At 48.5% G+C, this 20,274-nt stretch overlaps 1 long non-coding RNA gene across 2 annotated transcripts; it reads left to right on the forward strand.

Annotated features, from left to right (window-relative positions):
• The first annotated feature begins 10,822 nt into the window (after positions 1-10,822).
• LOC128853826 (uncharacterized) lies at positions 10,823-19,768 on the forward strand. 2 transcript variants are annotated; one of them, XR_008452612.1, is made up of 3 exons: positions 10,823-11,063; positions 11,368-11,509; positions 17,450-19,768. It is a non-coding gene; the product is annotated as an uncharacterized LOC128853826 (long non-coding RNA). The 2 variants fall into 2 exon arrangements; XR_008452613.1 differs by lacking the exon at positions 10,823-11,063 and adding an exon at positions 11,183-11,284.
• Positions 19,769-20,274: the final 506 nt, after the last annotated feature.

The following is a 20,274-nucleotide window of genomic DNA, read 5'->3' on the forward strand; positions in this document are numbered from 1 at the left end:
CGTGGGGGTGCTGGTCCATTAATTTAAGGGACACTGGAGGGAAAAATGCAGGAGAGGTGTGATGTTTCAGGGGTGCTTTTCCAGAGGACCTGCAGGAGATAGGTAGCTCATTCCTCCTGTCCTGGCTCAGGTACACTTCTTCCTCCTCGTCTCTGCTCACCTCCTGTCAAGCCTCCATGTGCCACTGCAACAGGGCCATACAAGCCCGAGGAAGCTGTGAGCATCCACTGGTATCCCTGCAAGACAGCAGAAGCTGTGAGCATCCACTGGCATCCCCTGCAAGGCAGCAGAAGCCGTGAACATCCACTGCCATCATCCCCTGCAAGGCAGCAGAAGCCGTGAGCATCCACTGCCATCATCCCCTGCAAGGCAGCAGAAGCCGTGAGCATCCACTGCCATCATCCCCTGCAAGGCAGCAGAAGCCGTGAGTATCCACTGCCATCATCCCTTGCAAGGCAGCAGAAGCCGTGAGCATCCACTGGCATCCCCTGCAAGGCAGCAGAAGCCGTGAGCATCCACTGGCATCATCCTCTGCAAGGCAGCAGAAGCCGTAAGCATCCACTGGCATCATCCTCTGCAAGGCAGCAGAAGCTGTGAGCATCCACTGGCATCATCCCTTGCAAGGCAGCAGTACAGAGCTTGTCTTCCTGCTGCCTGCAAGCAGGGAGCAGTGTCCTCACGCTTCTGGTTTCTCTGCAAACCTTCAGCCAATATATAGTCACAAGTTCACAGTCAGAAATGTTGTCCCTCGACTCCTGTCCCTCTGTCCCTGCGCATCCTTACAGCATGGATGCTCTCACACTCACCAGCTGGGAGGAATTGGTCAGGTCTGGCATATCCAGACCCAAATACCACAGCTGTCTCCTGTGTAGGGAAGTGCTTTGCTTTAATTCTGTTGCTATCAGATTGATTGACTCGCATCGGGATAAATACTGCAGATATTAGAGTCTGTCTGTGCCTTAAAAAGACGTATTTGGATGCTAACGTTGCTGGTTGTCACCATGCTATGAGAAATGTAGGAATAGAAATAGAGAAAATATAATAGATACTTCAGATTTGCAGCCTTAATAGCTTTACAGCACATCCTAATTATTATATATCTATCACATCAGTGTACTGCAGCACTCATGTGGTATTTTTATTTAGCTCCATCTGGTGTATGATAACATGCTTCTGATACCAAAACAAGCATGAATTGGAAAGAAATTTGATAAATACTTCTGCAGAGAATTGCCTTCAAAAACATCCTAAACCAAGCAGGCGTCGTGTAAAAACAATACTGCAGTTTGGATACAGAAAACACTTCTGGGTGACAAAGAGGGATGTGGGCAATTGAAAGTACAGGTACGTGGAGGCACCGGTCCAGGTTCCTGGCTGTAGCCTGGATGTTGATGCGGTGTTTGCCTTCATCCCGGTGGTTTTGCCAGTCTCTTGGCACTTAGCGTGGTCCCCACTGCTGCCTGGGGCACAGGGTGGTTTCATGTTTTCTCTACTTTTGCAGGAGATACAGGAGTGGAAGGGACGGGCAAAGGGACATTGGAGACTGAGAAGTGAGATGGGAAGAGGGCGACAAACCACTCTGTGACTATGGGCAATGGCAAACGGCACAAATATGGAACAGTGAAAGAAAACCTGCTTGCTGCTGGCTCCTTTGCCAGAGTTTCTGACTTCCTCAGCTGCTTAGAGGAGAAAATGGTTTTATGTATATGGTAAAACCAAGAAAATAGATTGCCAGCTTGCTTGATTTTCCAAGGAAATCTCACTCTGCCTTGATAGCAGGGCATCGATGGCTGCACAGACCCAAGCTTCAAGGTCAGGAAGGGTAACTATATGCAGAAGTTCTGTGCAAAGCTGACTTGTAGCTCCATGCAGCTGGTCCTGCACTCAACACAGAGGTGTGTTTGACCAGCCTGTGCCACAGCAGATGAATGAGAGGCTGTGCTATATTTACTGCTGGACTACTTTTAATCATACCTTTTCCTCCAAACAAAGACTTGCCAGCTTGATACCTAGAGATCAATGCATTTTATTCATCACCTTCAGGCAAGCACTGTTTCCTATTAACGTTTTCCCCACTTTACAGTCTAATTAAGGTCATCCAACCAGCAGAATGCTGCTGTGTTTGTTTTAAACTACTATACCTAATTATATTTTTTTTTCCTACCTTGTGTGGAGCAGCTTGTATGAAGCCAGCACGTCCCTGCTGTGGACTGGACACTTGGTATCAGCTCCCTCCTGCTCCCGGGCAGGAGCCAGCACGTGCAGGGACATTGCACGTGGTCTGTTGTGATGCTTTTCTTTGGTTTAAGATCTGGGAGCTCAGAAAAGGCCCTGGAAGCTGCTCAGCACTGACCCAGACTTTTAGCAGGAGCTGGGCGCATTTCTGGCCTCTGAGTGGTGACAAAGTCTAATCTGAGCCCAGTGGTCCATAAACACCCAAATAGCGGTGTGTATCCCACAGTTTTCTTCGTCATCCCCATGGTCTCAGCATCAGTGTCATTGAGCTTGGCTTTGTGTTGCATCCAATTTCATCACAAATAACCTCAAAATCCTTTGAAGGGCACAGCTGCCCCTAAACAGATTGTAGGACCTCCACCTACCTCTTCACTATGTTTAAATCAAACTTCTCTGAATATATTACACCGCAGAGCCATATGTTCAGTGCCACTTCCCTCGGTGTGTCGCGTATTTCATCGGCTATGGGCTTCCTGAGGTATATGGACATTGCCAAGAAAGGGAGCCGTGGACGAGCTCTCCTCCCACTCCAGCAAGAAATGCATTTTCAGACGGCTGAGGAGGAGGTGGGGTGGGAGTGGGTTGATGGGCAAAATGCCTGAGCGAGTACCCTAAATTTTGCTCTGCAGACCCCGTCTATGAGTGCCGCAAGGGTGACACTTTGGCTGGTGCTGGTGGTCCTCCCTCTTTCTGCATCTCTTACCACTTGAAGCTTTACAGCTGTGCTGCAGTCACGGTTTTGCCACCCCATCGGAGTGAGCGAGGACCTCTACCCACTCTCCTGCTCCTGCCATGGAACAACCCAGGTTTGTTGGATTTTGAGTCCTGCTGTGCCCATCCCTGCTAATTCCTAGTGCTCTTGGTATAGCCCTTTTCATGGTTTTTGGTTTTCATTTCCACGTAACACTTGGCTGGATAAAGAGAGTGTTGGGCAAAAGGCTTCAAGGTCATCAGTAAGTTTTGAAGGGATAAACGTGCTTCCTTCCCATTTGAGAACAATGGGATCCGCTAAAGGTCTGACAGGTTTTGTCTTCACTATTGTTAGCAGTCTCTTGCTGGGGCCATCGAGTCGTTGTCCCCATGGTGGGAAGGAACCATGTCTCCTGCTTTTCTCCCAGTGTCCCCACCCCAGAATGGGTCTTTCTCTGGTTCTGTTTTTGGGCCTTTTTTTCTCCTGACTTGATTTTCGCACATGTTGGCTGTAGCTACCCCTGCACCGGGCTGCCAGCCCCCCAGGGGTCCCAACCACCGCCGTCGGGGATGCCCGGTGTGCATGGAGGCGCTGGTCCGCGGCTCTTGGCCGCGGGGGCTGCCTGGCTCTGAGCCCCTCTGCAGCTCCAGCACAGGCAGGGCGCTGCTCAACGGGCACCGTCGAGTGCAATTACGGCTCTGAAATGTACTTTCCTGTGAATACGTTCCAGTACCGGCTAATATATGCTCTGATATTGGCACCGCTTTCGCTAATATTCCTGCCAGCGAATTCTCTGCTCTGCTTGAATATTCATAGGAAGCGAATGCGAAGAGAGGCACAAGCCTAAATGAGGTGAGTTCATTTAAAAATTCAGGCTCCAAATTCAGCGGCTATTTCTTGCAGCACTCACCCAAGCGCTAGCTCCCGCACTCTGTTAATTTGAGTCTGTTTTGGGCTTCTGAGCAAATTTTCTGCGTTTATCCCTCATTGAATCTGCAAACTCTTTCCCCCTCAAGATCAGTAGCTTTGTATAAAAACAGCAACTCTCTGCTCTGAACTTTGTAGTCAAAGGATTTGTTTTCCCTGACTCTTATTTAAATTATTCTGCCTTCACCTCCTCGTGCATGGTTCAGAGCGCGCGGTGGCTCTGCGCTGGGATTGAAATGATTCTTGCTTAGGCAAACTCTCATTTGAACTTGTCAAAGGAATTCGGTGTGTTTGTAATTAAATGCCTATCACACCTTCTTTAACCTCGCTTACGTGAAGTCAAAGCGCTAGAAAAGCCTGCGAGAGGCAGGAAAGGCTCATTTGCACCTTGAAATGCCGGTGTTTTCAGAGATCAGTGCTGTCTGCGTGGAACAAAACTATAAGCAACTTTCAAGTGCTTTTTTTATGTAGTGCCTTTTTTGCATATTGGATTTATGTCTGATTATATAGTGACTAAGGTGCAAGGTAATATGAAAGCAGCCTCTAATGCATTAACTCCTTTACACGTGCAGTGGCTCTAACACAGATCGGCAATGCTTTCTTACGCTTGCCCTCTCTTAAATACAATCACACCCAACTGGATGATGGAAAAGAAACATTACTGTTAAAAAGCCAAGCGTAGGAAGTTTGGACTGTATCGGAATTAGGGTAATTAGTGTTTGCATTAGCCTGTTTCTCAACCATACCAGCATTTCCAGGCAGAGAGATTCAGGGGAGGCAGGAGGGACTGCTGCTCTCCTTCTCCTCCATCTGGGAGTTGTCATCAAGACAGGACAATCCCCTGACCTTGTCCTCGCCCTCTGGCTCTGTGACAGCTCAGACCTTGCTGCATCCTTGAGCCCACGTTGAGCTGGCGGTTAAGCAAGCCCAGGCTTCGCCCAGCTGCCGCTCTACCCACGGTGCTGCCGGGGTCAGCGAGAAGCAGGTACTGCGGCAACTGCCTGTGCGCCTCTTGTGAAAAGCTATGAAATTTCCGATTAGCCGGGAAACACTGTAGATAAGCATGTAATTCTCAGTCTGAACTGAATCAAGTGTCCAAGCGTGCTTTCCCTTGCCGCTGTGCTGCATCCACCACCATCTCCTTTCTGCATCATTTAACGTAGGACATTTTCCTTTTTAATTGATGACAGACATTATCCTTGTAGTTCAAACTTTGCTAGTGGATGGAAGGAAGGGGCTGTCTTCTTTATTTGATTAAAAGAAAGGCATTGCTGTTCTCAGATCTAATGCATAAGCTTTTTTGGGAGTTCATAACCCCTCCCATGCTGGGCTGGCTGCGGCTCACTGGCTTTGGTCTGATGCAGCAGGAAGCTTCATTCGCGATGAGACATTGCATTAACTCGAGGAGAGGAATCCTGGACCTTGCTCACAGGGAAGCTCTGCCAAATGGTTTGCATTAGAAACACGTTGATGCTGCTGAACGTTAGAAAACTGAGGGAATATTAACTGACAATTTATTGAGAATCTCAAAGTCCATTTAAGATCTATAGAGACCCCGGGTAAACTAGAGATCAGGAGACAAACTGATGCTCTTGCATATGCAACATGTTGTTCGTGCAGCCAGCCTGCTCTAGCCGAAGTCTATCCCACACTGGCGGGTGCCCATGAGGAGGGTCAGACGCCCCAGATCTGCTGTTCCGCTAACAGCTCCCAACCAAAGCCCTAGGAGATGCTGGGCAAGAACAAAGTTAAAAATCTGCTACAAAAATAAATGAAAGATGCATGAAGTGTTGGCTTGCCCCATTGGAGCAGCATCTTGGGTGCTTGGAGGTGGCATTTACAGAGGTAGGTACCCATTGAAACGGTTACTTTTTTTGCTCAGCACAAAATAACCCTGTCTTTCCCACCTGGAGTGAGCGCCCTCTCCCAGGGCTTGCCATCTTTCCACATATAGCGAATAAAACCCAACTCAGACCCTTTTATTTTTATTTAATTCTAGCCCAGTATGAAACCAAAAAATGTCCAAATCACAGGGATGGCCACAGAGCCCATTCCACCCCAGCTCAGTTGCTTTTCCAGTGCTGCGCTCATCTGAACAAGTACCAATCAATTATTTTTCTGTCTATGCAGCAATTGCTCCTAATTGCTGTCTCCATTGTTTGTCTTCTGGACTCGAGCATGGCTAGTGGGATGTTTGTGCTTGACTTGAAAGGACACAGGCTTTTAACGATCAGAGAAAAGCGTCAGCGAGCTGGAAGTTCACAAAGTGATGCCCTTATTTCTGATTTCCAGAGTGAACATCTTCTGTCTCCATCTTCTGCAATTTAATAATGTGGGGGAGCCCAGAGCCGGACGGGGAGGCTGCAGGATGGGTGGTGGTTCAGCTGCAGAGCTGTGATAGGCTGTTAAAACAGACTTTTTGGGGCAAGCAGGTGTTGTGTTGGGGTGGCTTTTTGTGGTAGAACTCATCGGGGTGGTGCTTAGAAATCTACATGCAAAAAGCTACGGTTCATCTGGTGAATTCATTCTCTCGCTGCACTTGGCCATCCCACCACTGTGTCACCTGAAGCCACCGTCTCTTTCCCAGTGATGCAAATACCGGGGCAGGCAAGATGGTCAGGCAGGCACGGACATGCAGATGCCTAAAGCCATGGTTCTCTCCAGCACAAACACTCCTGTGTGGTGGACGACCACAGCAGCATCAGCATCTCCTGCACTTTCAGTAGAGCCTGGCTTTGCTTCAGTAGGTGTTAAACAGCAGGAGAAACCCACATCCTGCGAGAATCTGCATATGCCCAAGGAAATTCAGCTTGGGCAGGTGAAAGTAAGCATCGAGTCACTCTGTCATAAGGTGGCTTTTGCCAGTGAGAACAAGAGCTGTGGTGGAACGGCCTCAGTGAGACAGCCAGCAGCGATGGTTGTGGTTGGGACAGGACTCTAGATGAATGCCTTGGTGGGCTCCAAGGGCGATATGGAGCTGATGAAGCGGGATCAACCAGTAACCTTGGAGGCAAAGCCTGTGATGGAGGTACAGGGCTCAGGTCGGGGCTGAGCTTGCTGCTGCAGGGCACCGGAGCGGAACTCACCGTCATTCCCAGCTGGCATCCTCCAGCCGTGGGTCTCGTTCAGCGGGCTGGGTTTGGATGTACTGCTTTGCCCAGTGATGCCTGTGGTGAGACACTGAGAGGCTGGGAAGGGCTGGAGGGAGGGGCTGCTGGCCTTTTCCATGCCCTGGAAGGAAGCACTGCTCTCACAGCCACATGCCTGATTTTCCTGTGTAATTCCATGGACATGGGGAGGATTGTCTGTGATTAATTGGATGGGTTTTGCTGGAGAACTTTGATCCTGTCAGAGGAGATGGGAGAGTGAAGGAAAGATAAGAGAGCGTGAGGAAGGGAGTGGGGAGATGAGAAGCGCTGTCGAGATGCTCTTGGCAGACTGGGATGAGGTGATGGGTGAGGTGGGAGATGTTTCCCACAGCTGCTCAAATAGACGGGAGGAGGATGGCAGCTCGATCTCCTTCTCGGGAAGAGCTTTCTCTTATACCTAAGCTGTGATATCCACTGGTACTGTCAGATCAGCCCTCAAAACACTGGTAGAAAGGGCAGTTTGACATCAATTACTGTAGTCCTGTCTCTCTCTGGTTTTGCTGCAGCCTGTGGAGTCCGTTTTGGAAACACAGGTGTTTGACTCACAGACGTGATATAGAGCGGAATATTAGGCAGTCTGATGGGTTTGGTGGTGCTCTGGGTGTTTTATTGGGATGTAAGACACTGAATGAGCCCAGTTGTGGGGCAGTGACCCACACAGCCATGGGGAGCTCTGGAAGTAATGACTGGGCACACTCAGGACGTGGGGACAGAGAAGGCTGGTGCCTGCCTGCTGCCAGCCCATGTCATCTGCTTTTATTGAACCCTCCCAAAATGAAGCATCAGGTGTCCGTGAGCTCAAGTGTGTTGATAGCAGTGCTGCGTGTGCACATTTCCTGGGAGGTAAAGGATAAATAAATCCAATGCAAAATAATTGGTATCAACTCTTCCTTCTGACCTTCCACTCTTTGCACGGGAGAGCTGGGGAGTGCTGTGCATGGGAGTCTCACCTGCATCTTCCTCCAGCACAAAGCCTGGGGTTATCCCACAGCTCCCACAGTCCTGCCTCATGCGTGGCTTCCCTGGCTGTGGTGCAAGCCGGAGGATGAAGCAAAAACCTTGTCGGGATCAGATCTTTTTTGTAAGTGCAAATTCAACACCCCCACACATCAATACAGCACTTCCAGTTCTCTGCTGGAGGCTTTGTAGTGGAGGCTTCTAAAAAAAAAAAAGGGAATTTCTGGCATTATTTACAGTTAAAAAGATTGGGTTTGACACATTTATGGCTGAGACAGTAAATATGACTTACGGCAAATCAATTTACCGCATTTGACTGCGACATCCGCTCTACCAGGGATTTGATTGCAAATTGACGGGGTTGTTCACTGGAGGGCTGGGAGACGCTGCTGCTGCCATCGGCGTTGGCCAACCAGGGTCAGGGCTGGAAAACCTTCCGAGGGCTCAGCCCACCCCAGCCAGTCCTGCTGTGCCTCTCTGCTCTTCCCAAACCGATATCGCTAGCAGGAGCTGGGGCTGGACAAGGCTGGCTCGGTCCCTCTGTGCTGAGTTGGCATTTTCTCAGCTTTGCCAAACTTTTGGGTTTGTTTTCCATCCCTCCCCTCTTTCCTTACAGCCCATTTGGATGTCTGAAAACAGAGATGTTGCAAACTGAATTTATGCTGCAAAGCAAAGTGGTGTAGATAAGGGAGCAAAGGGGGGAACTAGAAAGGCAGCCTTTTTATTTTTTTTTTAGATTTTTCCGCTGATGGCAAGTGGTAAGCATGTTTTATTTATGTATTCAGAGATCCGCCAACGTTATGTTTTTCTCCTGACTGATGCATTGGCTGCAATGACAGCTTACACCGAACCGGCTGTGAACGAGGCTTATTTACCCTCCACAGACGCCTTCCCAAGATTGACAGTGAATTATTCCACACCTTGAACTGTTACTTGGTTAATGCAATGCAAATTTTTGCTTCTTTATTAAAAAATGATTTTTTAAAAACATGCAGATTATTTTTTTTTCAATGAAAAGGGCTGGAGGCTTTTCCGAAATGGAAAAAACAAGCTAGCTTTAAAAATTTTAGTAAACTCTGCCTTCTACCTGTCTTGCTTTTCCCTATCTGCGGTGTTTAGGGGTTAGACAAGAGCTGAGGGATGGTGGTGTCTTTCTCACTTCTTTCGCTGGTGGAGGAGAACTGGATTTTGCAGGAGAGCTCTCCCCGCCTGTGAGAGCTGCCCTGTGTATTTCTAGTGCCCATTTTCCTTTCCAGTTACACTGGTGGAAAGTTATTTGTCTGCTTCTCTCCAAAACACTTTGTGGGGTCCTGGTGGTCAAAACCAGTCGGGAGCAAAGATCAAGGCATAAAACTAGAGAGGACTGCTCTGGGGTGCTCAGGGGGCAGCTGCCAGGCTGGGTCTGTGGGGCTGTAGCTGTAGGAGATGCTCATTCTCAGACGTGTGTGTCCACACACGTGTGTCAGGACGTTTCACCATCAGGTGAGTTAATGCCGATGCCCGTTTGCCAGGCACCCTCCCTGCCGTGGCACAGCTTCGGCCCCGCTCCCAGCTCAGTCTAGGAACTACTTTGGCAAAAGCATCTCTGAGTGAGGTTTTTAGCAGCATGCGGTATGGAAGGCATCCAGGGTTGTGGTTTTCCAAGGTAACAGCCAAAGGAAAGGAAGAAAAAAAGGTAAGACTGCGCTTTTGTTAAGTAATTAAAGAATTCAGGCTTGCTGGAAAGCCCCAGGGCTGCGCTTCTGCGGCTGATCAGGAGTCTTTGTTTGCACGAGGCTGGTAAACAATTTGCAGTTCTTGGCAATAACCTGAATTATGTTGTACGAAAAAAAGAAGTTGAAAATGCTGAGTTCATATGGTTGTTCCAGGGCAGGGAGAGGAATGACGGAGGGTGTTTCTGATGAGGGATGACGTTTACCGACATTGGTGTGAAGATGCTCTCGCTCCTCTAGCTCTGTCCACAGGATGCTTTTAGGTAAATAACTAAGTTCAGCCAGAGAAGAGCGCCCTGGAATAATTGGGGCGGGCACTCCTTCCTTCAGCCTAGGTCTAGCCGCTCCTTTTCAAACAGCGGAGCTCGATGCACAAAACATTAATATGCTCTGTATGCATCCTGTCTGTATGCTTACAGCCTGGAGATTTGCATGCTAAATCTCTGCTCCTGGAGCCTCTACACCCACATCTTTAATTAAGCAATGCCCCGTGTTTCTGCTCTATAGGATAAGTGAATACATGCAACTCTAATGCACAGGAGATAATTTTGTAATGATTTTGCTGTTTGTTTAACTGAGGAGGAAGTTAACTTGGTGGGTTAGCCTTACCGCAAGCTACACTTCATTGGGAAAATATATGAATAAAGCGAGCTGCAATCTCTCAGCTCGCACAAGCTGCCAAGACAGCGCCTTCACCAGTGCGTGGGGGAAAGATGGATTATCGGGGAGGCCGTAGCTCTACTCTCTTCTCCTCTTGGTAGGGCCAGCGGCTCCGTGGTCTGCGTTAGTCCAGCTCTGGTAGTCTGCACACCTTTGTGTTGGGGTACAGTCAGGGTGAGGAGAAAGGTGAAAGCTGGAATAAAATCAAGAAGGTCGTCTAAACCAGACATTGCATTGTCCATCCACCCAAGGGTGAAGTGTGCAGTGGAGGCTTATGTGGGAGCACGTCCACCCTGAGCTGGACGCATCTTAGGAGGAGACGCATCTAGGAGAGTCTAATTTTTAAACACTGCCCACCCTTGGGTCGAGTGGCGTTTGATTACGCAGCACAGGACACGCACTCCTCAGTCTTCACAAAGCCATGGAAGGGTTGGTTTTTTTTTTTAATTAGACACAACCACTGATACTCAGAAAACTCTTCTAGAAGAGAGGCACCCCTCCTTGCCACTCCGCAGAAAAGATCATCTGAATTAACATGAGCTTCTTGGCTATTAAATGGAGATTTTAAATGGGAAGAAAATTCTGCAGTGATTGCTAAACTGTGTGTCAGCAGAAAGGAGGAAAAAGCAATGTGTGTCGTTCCTATTATCATCTTCAAATCCATCTTCCTTCTACACGCCATGACGGTGGATAATCCCTGATACGATGCCCGCATCACTAATATTTGCAGAGGTAGGATTCTTATTTTGAAAGACTTTTGCTCTGCATATTTCACCCCCCATGTTAAAAATATGATTTGAGATTATCTGAAACACTGAACATGCTCTTCCTGGGGGTTGAATTTTGTCATCAGTGGCAGCAAATTGGCCTCTGGAGTCCAAGGTGTCAAGAGTTTATTGGAATGCCCACTGCTGTCATATGTGGGGAAGGGCCCTTTCTGTGCTGAGGTTTGGGTAAGTTGTCATCTCCTCCTATGCTGTGTGCTCAGCTGCAGGGTTAGACCTGCTAACAAACACATGGGATGTTTTCATTACAGAAAACATGGCCAAGAGGAGGGTGAAATAGCAAGCGTGTGTATCCAAGGCTGCAGAAGAGCATCATCAAGAAGAAAAAGATCTGTGCTGCTTCATTCCTGCCTGTGGACACGCACAGAGATCAGACAGGAGTGCCAGGGCACGGTAAGTTTTGCAGCACCCACATTTTCTTAACCCTCCAGTTGCAACAGATGCAATTTGGATGCTTTGCTGTCATGGGGTGAGATGTGAAGAGAATGAAGGTGATGCCGGGTTTCTTGCTGGCAGGATGGGGCTGCATTTCCTGCAGCTTCTCCTCAGGGTGAGGAACCAGGGCTGTTGTTGACACCTCAGTGGTGGGACAGCCCATCCGCAGGGTAGGCTTACCTCTCCATAGGGTCTGTCATGGCCATTAGCCAAATGGTATGAGGTGGACAGCCTCAAGCTGGCAGGAACTTAAAGCACGGCATTGTAATTAAGTGGTAATGCGCTGTGCAGGTCAATTTGCTGTCTCTGGGACTCAGTTATGGTCCATCACAAGTTTGGCCTCTAGCAGATATCCAAGTGGTGGAGGACAACTGCACATGCTTGGCACCCACTCTCCCATGCCCTGTGGATGGGCACTGAGCAGGGAGGTGGTGGCTCCAATCTTGGCTTCCCAGGCCGGGCATTTCAGCTGCTTCCTTGGTGAGATGGGGCTGTGCCAGGTATCCCTCAGCAGACAGGTGGTGGAGACTGGTGTGTGCGCCCTGACGTTGCTTTACTGCCCCTGCACCTACACAAGGACTGTGGGAGAGGGATTGGAGTAGCTTTATTTGCATGGGAAGAGTCAAGACATGAGAATGAAGTGAGTGGTGGAGAATCAGACCTTGTTCATGCACATATTTGCATGTGAAAATAACTTCTGAACCAATTCCCTCCTTCAGCAAAACAGCCTCGACACTAATAAATCTATCATCTCCCCACACCAGCTCCTCATCCAGCTCTGGCTGACAGGAGGCAGGAACACAAAGATGGCCAAGAGGAGAAAAATGCAGAGAGGAGGTTGATACAGAGAGGAAAAAAAACCCAAGCTAATGATGTAGACATTTGTGCAGAGGTTAAAAATGAAGCAATAAAACCTTTACACAAACTTCCAAATGTTTCTGCATCTACACACCACAGCTCAAAGCAGGGAATAAATAAGAGAAAGCGTAGCCAGTTGAGGGCAGAGGGAAGCTGACAGAGCCATCATTCCTCCCGAGCACGCCGACAGCTGCGGCAGCAGCGGAGTGAGAAACCATCCCTTCACCTCCTGAAACACATGCTCCCCTTCCTCCTGACTGCGCTAGTGGAGGCTCGAGGTTTTCCAGTGCCTCCTGATGGGTTTGGGCCATTGGATGGGGAGCAGAGGGTGATGCTTAAGCTGAGTTTTTGGCTCTCTGGCTCAAAGCAGACTCCTGGGCACGTCAGGCCATGTGGTGAGAGTGGTGGTTTTGTGTTCCCTGGAGACTGTCAAGGCGGGGGAATTAGGGGGGAATTAATGCTTGTGTGTGGGTTGACAGATTTGTTTTCCAATCTTCTGGAAATCCTTGGAGGGGAGGTCCGTGGGGGGAGCAGGGAGATGGATGCAGGTGGGAAATGCTCCACTTGGATTTGAGGAGCGGTGGGAAGTAAAGGTGGATTTCTGGGGCCTCATGATTTTTGTGCTGTGTTGATGGAGGGGAAAGGCTCAGCTGGGGCTGGGAGAGCTGCAGAGCACTCTGCAAAAGGGCTATTGGAGGCTATTGGGTGGCCCAGTCCCCCACCCCGTCCTGGTGATGCCCGGGGGGGTCAGCAGCTTCCCAGCTATGAAGGGCTGGGGTCTTCCCTGGGATTCAGGGTGGAGAGAGACAAATTCAGCCTGGGTCTCCTGCATGGTGATCGAGACTTGATGATCAAGACCAAAGGGCTGTCCTTAAAGCAGGGCCAACATGGAGGGCCCTGTGAGGGTCTATTGAGTATGGCAGGAGTTTTGCACAAGTCTAGTTCTTCCCCTTGAACAAGAACTGCCCACAAAGCTGAGCAGGACTCCTGGCAGAGAGAAAAACCTGAGTACTTTCAGGGATAAAAGCCCCGTGAGCTGAAATCCCACAGTGCGTGTCCCCTCAGTACATGTGAGGGGGAACTCCCACCTGTGTGGCAGCGTCTGACTGGGTTGGAAGCATTGTTTCAAATGGTTTGAAGTGGCTCAGTGTAATGGGACTGTTTTTATTCTTTTACTCTTTGCCTGCGAGAGGTTTGAGCTTTATCCTGCCTTATGAACAGTATGTAGCTAAATTTTTGTTCTTCGGGCTGATTTCCTCCCTTTTCCATGTCTTCGGGAGGTGGTTTCCTTCACCTTTTCCTTCCCCAGCATCGTATCACTGTGCTCTCCTGTGCCAAAGAGCTTCGTTCACTGTTGTGATGGAGGAGAGCAATAATGAAACATGATGATTTCTGAAAACATACCCACTACTAAGGCTGATGTATGAAGGATCCTTCAGCCCTGCCTTTGCTTTGGCTGTGTCTGGAACAGGGTTGCTGTACCATTAACCTAAAGCTCAGTTAAAGCCCAGCATTTCACTGGTCCACAGCAGCTCTGCATCGTGGACTCCTTCACAACGATGTTATCCAGATGCCAGGGGAGAGCCGGGAGCAGCTCATGGGAGGACAGGGATGACACCATTTGCTGTCTCCCAAGGCTTTCACGCTGTTTGCACCAACCTGTTACAAATGAGTGTGTAAAAGAAATGTGAGCTTTCCAGGAAGTTATTCTGCAGCCTCTGCAGATGAACTCACCATCTTCTTAGCTTAAGGCCTGGGTAAAGAACTAATTATTTGGACCTAAGCTTAAATCTGTTTCCACAAAGATGGATTTGTGACTCTTGCCAGCTTCCCCTAGAGGATTGCAGCCTCATTTTGTTCCTCATGAACTTCTGCTGAGGTGTAAAATAACAACAATCTTGAGAGCTAAAATCGCTGAAGGATGGATTAAATTATAATGCAATCAGTCCAAAAGACATTCTGTCTGCAAGTAGCAGCATTAGGCTGTCCGGGAGCGCGCAGCCACGGGCTGGTGGCACAGGATTACCCAGCCTGGCCTGGCTGCTTCGTCTTCACCAGGAAACTGCATTTCTTGGGCAGAGAGACTATATCATCAGCTGTCAAGAATGATCCTCAGGTGCCTTCGCATCACCCTGCCTAGATCAGACCTCACTCTGAAAAGAGCTGTATAAACCCATGACAAAGAAAGATGCAGACAGCAATGAATATTTTGAGGTCTGCAGCACATTTCTGGGGAAGAATTCCTTCCAACTTGCCATCTCTGCGTGGACTTTAAATCACAACTCCAGACGCAAGCCCTGTTTGGGCTATGTTACCATGAATTTGGATAGGATTTAGCATAGCAGGGCTCCAATCTCCACTGAGACTTTAAAAAATAAGCTCCTAATAATAACTAGGATGGAGCCTGTGGGATGATTTTCCGAAGCAGGGGTGTTAGAAATACCCTAGGCTCTGGCTTTGCAGCCCTCTCACAGCTCAGGGGAGCAGCTGGGGGAGCAGGAGCTGCCTGGGTCCTGCCTTGCTCCCTGTCCTGCTGAGCCCTCCACCCCAAGGATCCAGCGCACTGCTACTCCAGACACCCCGTGCCACCACGTCTTGGTCACAGGGGAAATGGGGCTTATTTCTCTGGCAGTGACTCGGTGCTCTGAGCGCCCAGTGGGATGCCGAGCGCGTAAGGAACAAGTTGCTTCCCAAGTGCCAGTGCAAAGACACGTTGGGTTCTTCATGTTTCCTTGTAGCTAGCTGCAAATCCTCTTGTAGGTTATCTCAGTTTGGGGCAGGTTTAAGGTCTCTTTGCCATGGAGGATTATTTTGCCTATATGAATTCTGTTCTATCCACCCCTTGAATGAAGTATCTGAGCTGACAAAGCTCTCCTTCGGGCCCCGATTGTTCACAGAAGGTGCAGGGACTTAATTATCTTTCTGATTGTGTGCAGTTTAGCTGCTCCTTGTCAAAAAGTTCAATAGTCTGTGTGGAGAAGAAGGGAAGCAGAGGAAGGGGATGCAAGTACAGAAAGGCTGCTTTTTCCTCAAGAAACGCTGCAAAAAAGACATCTGCTTTCTGGAGATGACCTGGTCATCATTTCCAACTTGTCTGAAGTCTCACTTTTTTGGTTCTTTGCTAAGATTGGTTGTAAAGTTTTGAGACTTTTTGTTTGTTTGTTTGTGTTTTTTTTTAGAGCTGTTTTGGGCTTTTAATTGTCTTTTTTAATGAACTGGTGCTTTCTTTGCAAAAGGGCAAGTTGAGCAGGGCCCCTCTCCTGCTGCACGTGCGATTGCCTCGGTGCCACCGGGGCCTTTCTGGGTCTGCAGAAGTGTAAGAACAAACAGGAGAGACAAGCAGCGAACTGGAACGGCAGCAGGACAAATGCAAATCCAGTGAAATATTTAGCGAACCGTTCTGAGCAAGGAACACGTTGTTCCTCTTCGATGTATTACAAGGTCTGGAAGTGAGGCGCTGCCTGCTTGCGGAAGGCTGAATACCTGCAGTAAAGCCTCGCTTTCTGCTCACATATTTCCTTGCATTAAGGTAGGGAAGATCATAGAATCACCAGGTTGGAAAAGATCTCTTGGATTATCGAGATGATAAAATGTGTTTGTTCAGAGCTACTTAAACAGCAGAAGTCTCCTGTACAAGCGTATTTTCCTGCTCTGATGTATTTAGGAGTGTGTCTCAGCCAGGACGCGGTGGCTGTGATGACGCACGGCGGTGGTGGTTGGCAGACCCGGGTGGCTCTTCCTTGGGAGCAAGAGGTAATGCAGATTTCGTGTCAGCCTTGTGCCGGGTCCCCCGAGCCAGCGTGGCTGCTGCGCTGCAGCGATGTTTGGTTGTTCTGGGATGGATATTTGCTCTTGGCTGCGTGTCTTTTACAAGGGCACAAATGTAATGTCAAAAGAAAACACTTTGGTAATGTACTCAAAAGTTAAATATTTTATACACTACTGTAGTAATGTGAAGTAGTGCCTTCTTGACATACTTTGCTTTTGCCTGAGGTGTGGGATTTGGGGCTGTTTGCAGGGTTGTATTCCTGCATTTTCTCCTCTCCAGGGCCTCGTGTGCCTTTTTCACAAGGTGCTGAATTTCTTTCTATCCCTCCAAAATGCGAAGAGCAACTCACAGTTCCTGGAAAAGAGTGAATTTTGATGACATGATGGTTATTGTTTTAAGCTCTGAGGATCAATAACACTGTATTAAAGCAAAGCACTTGCTCCTTCTTGAGTTGCAATGTGAAAAGAGATTCACGATGATAAATATTTGGCAGCCTGTGCTCTCGGTGCCGGGGACCACAGCTGGAACGCACAGGACAGCGAGTCTTCATGTAAACGTATGTAGCTGTATGTCTAATTCACACTTATTGGTGCCCTAGCTGTAGTAATCGGGTGACTAGTGACCGGCTTAGCAACTTCATCACAGGCATTTGCACGACAGCACATGCTTTCCAAACCTCAGGCTGTAAACCAAGGTGTCTGCAAGATCGAAAATGTATCTGACAGCTTTAAGCAGTCGGGAAAGTGTTTGCCTTTGACCTAACCCAAAGCGTTAGCACAGCACCAACATCACCATCTCATGGGCGCAAGACATCGGCAGTGGTGCCTGGCACTGGTTTTCATCCCACCCCACACCTCTGCCCGTGGAAAGCTGTGTGGGATATGGCAAGACCCTCCACTCTCGCTTTGCCTGTGCCGTGAAGGCTGCCGATGGGATGTTAAATCCCTGATGCACAGAGGTATTATATGTGGAGCAACAAGCACTCAAAGAGCGTTTTTGCAGCAGGCTACAAATGCTACTCACATTATCTGGCGGTTACATTGCAATCAATATGGTTTTCACAGACCAGGATTAGTTATGTCACCTTTTGTACTCCAAGGTAACGCAAAGTACTTCATAAAGTAATGAGTTTAGCTATAGATAGCACAGGTTAATGGTGCAGCTATTATGTACTCAGATAAAGCTTCCATGTGGCCTTGGGTATTATAAATCTAGTTTATTAAGAAAGGAAATATTGACAAAGACCCAATTCTTCCTTACTCCTTCTGCAGCCTCCCAGGGATTTTTGACAAGCCACTTCCGGCAGCTCGCAGCACAAACAGAGAGAGAATTTAATCTCTCGGAGGAAAACTGCTATTTTGAGGTAAGCGTTAATCCATTGATTTGTATTTGCAAGTGTTTGGAGGACAAAACAGAGCCAAGATAAGCCTAAACCAAAAGGGTTGTGCTAATTCTCCAAACCAAGGTAGGTTTGAACTACTTTGATATGATGCTGGCTGGACGTGGCCAGCCCGGCTCTCCACCCTTCTTGGTGTAAGGATGCCCGACTTGGTTTAACAACCGTTGAGCTTGTTGGTGCTCCTCCCAGATCTAAAGGTAGACTTTAGAGGTGTACATGACAAAAGAGGACCTGGTGCCTGGGAAAGCCATGGCACTGGATCTTGCTCACCGAGGAGAACGTGTCAGGAGCATCCTCCATAAAGGCATTTAACAACTAAAAATACCCCTAGTGGCAGCTGCTGCTTTAAATTAAATTCGGGCAGGAGGTGCAGGGTCTGCTTGGTGACCAGGCTCCCCAGCAGACAGCCACATCCCCAGAGCGGGAGAAGGAGAGGCTGTTCAGGAGGAGGCAGGACCCTCATCCAGCGCTGCGGGGAGCAGGGGCTGCAGGAGCACCTTGGCCATCCTCCTCCTTTCCCCTGCCTGCTCAGCTCTGGGGATCTCCCTGTGCTGATGCTTCCCATCATTATTTGGACTTACTGCCATCAGAGAAGAAGAAGATCTGACACCTCCTCCCTGTGTCCATTGTGCAGCACCCCACAGCCAAGCCCGTGGGTAAAATATCTCATTGGTTATCACTAAACCTTTTTTTGCCTTTCCAGCTATGAATTACTTGTACAAACCCCCTCCCCCCAACTTTTACTCTCCTGGCAGGGGCAGTGTGTGGTTTAGGGAGAGGGAGAGTTTCCCTTTCCCTGCAGGTGGGAATGATCTCTCCTAAAGCAAACAGGTCGCTAATTAACGCAAAACCCCTGCGTTACTTGAAGCGAGGTTTTTCTTGCCAACCCTGTCAAACGAGCACAGCTCAACAAAGTCTTCAGGCAGTTCAGGAAAGGTTTGGGGTCATTTGGGTTAGGCTGGTTTAAAAACCACCTTTCCGAGGGGGCGGATGAAAGGTGTCAACTGAGGCATTCCTCATCCCGCTCCTCTTCTCTCTATCAAGAGGGAGCTGGTTGATGAGCAACAGTGGGGAAGGAAAAACTGTCAGCAACCAAAGCCTTACAGAAAAAAAACCCAAAGAGGAGTAGCCATGAGGTTGCATAGAATTGTTATTTCTCAGCACTGGTTATGGCAGGAGGCTGTTGTCCCTCCTCTGGAGATGTGTTAGTGCCCATCGCAGGGAGACCCTGCTGTAGCTCACAGCCACCCGCTGCCGATGCCGCTCACAGAAAAGCATTGTAGCAAAAAAATACAGAATATTTTCTCATTAAAAAAAAAGGAAGATGGGGAGGGAGAGGGCAAGGCAACGAGCAGGGGAGATGGATTGTGCTGTGGCACTGAGATGAGCGCGGAGAAGCTATACATTAATCATCGTGAGCGGGGAAGGGGGGGAAATTCTACAGCTCTATCAGGAGAAAGCGTTTGCTGTTGTGAAACGATGCTGCTGCAAAGGTCCCCGTGCACCTGCAGCTCTGTCCCTCCTCGGGAGCTTGTCTGTCCCTGCTCCTGGCTGGGGAATCCCAGCTCCCAGGCTTGGGAGTTCAGGCTAAGAGTCCTCAGCCCCCTTCCCTTGGCATCCAGTATCCCCTCTGCTCTGCACTGATGTACAAATCTTTAATGTGTCGTTAATTCTGTCCCCCCGCATGGGATCTACCCTGAGGACATCCTAAATAATAACTCGAGCATCACTGCTGCTCCCTTGGGCAGCTCCTGTGTGAGTATTGCCAAAGCCTGTCCCCTTGGGGGACCCTCGCTTGTCCTCAGCGCCTTTCGGTTTACACTGGGATGAAGACGGATGCTGCTGCCGTGGCTAGGGAGTGAGAGTGGCTTGGTGCTGCCGTCGGGGCTGGAAGAAGCATCAGGGCTATTTTTCAAGGTAACTAGTCAAAGGAGGTACTTAGCTGGGCACAGGGTTCCCACAAGTGTCTGTATGTCCTGATGTCCCCTCTGTTCCACACACCCCCACTGGTCCTTTGCAGCAGTTCTCGCCCTGCCTAGAAGAGGGAGGTGGATTGCTGTGCTGCAGAGCTGATTACAGGGTCTTCTCTGCAACAAATTTGCATAATGCTACTACTACTACTACTAAATAATTACTATATTTCTCCAGGAAAAGCAGCCAAAGCTCTGTCTCAGGACTCCTGTTCGCACTTCAGAGCTCCACGTCAAGGGATGGTGAAGGTAAATGTTCTCAGCTCACACACAGGACCTCACTGTGTCATAAACTACAGCCGAGGGAATTTTCCTTTATATGTGGAAGGAATATGGAAAAAAAAAGACTTTAGATTTATTTATTTATTTATTTATTTATTTATTTATTTATATTTTGGGGAAAGAAACAGCTTGGCCAACGGTTAATAAAAATATGTAATCTTCCAAATGCTTTGTTCACCCCTACCTGGGGGCTGTTTTGACAGTTGTATAATATTGCATATAGAGATCCGGTTACTCCTTCTTTATTTATTTTTGTGAACTAATGCTGTTTAATGTGCCTGTTAACTCAAGTTTTGGTTAAAAAAATTGCCCTCTATTGAAATAGATTTTTTTCTGGGGAAATAGGTCTTGGCAATGTTTGGTTTTTGTTTGGAAAACAAGAAGTTCAGTTATTTCATTTATTGAAAAAAAAAAACCAAACCCTGCCTGCTTCAGTTTGATCTGA

The sequence above is a fragment of the Cuculus canorus genome, chromosome 16 (genome assembly GCF_017976375.1).
Source record: "Cuculus canorus isolate bCucCan1 chromosome 16, bCucCan1.pri, whole genome shotgun sequence".
In the NCBI taxonomy this organism is placed as follows: domain Eukaryota; kingdom Metazoa; phylum Chordata; class Aves; order Cuculiformes; family Cuculidae; genus Cuculus; species Cuculus canorus.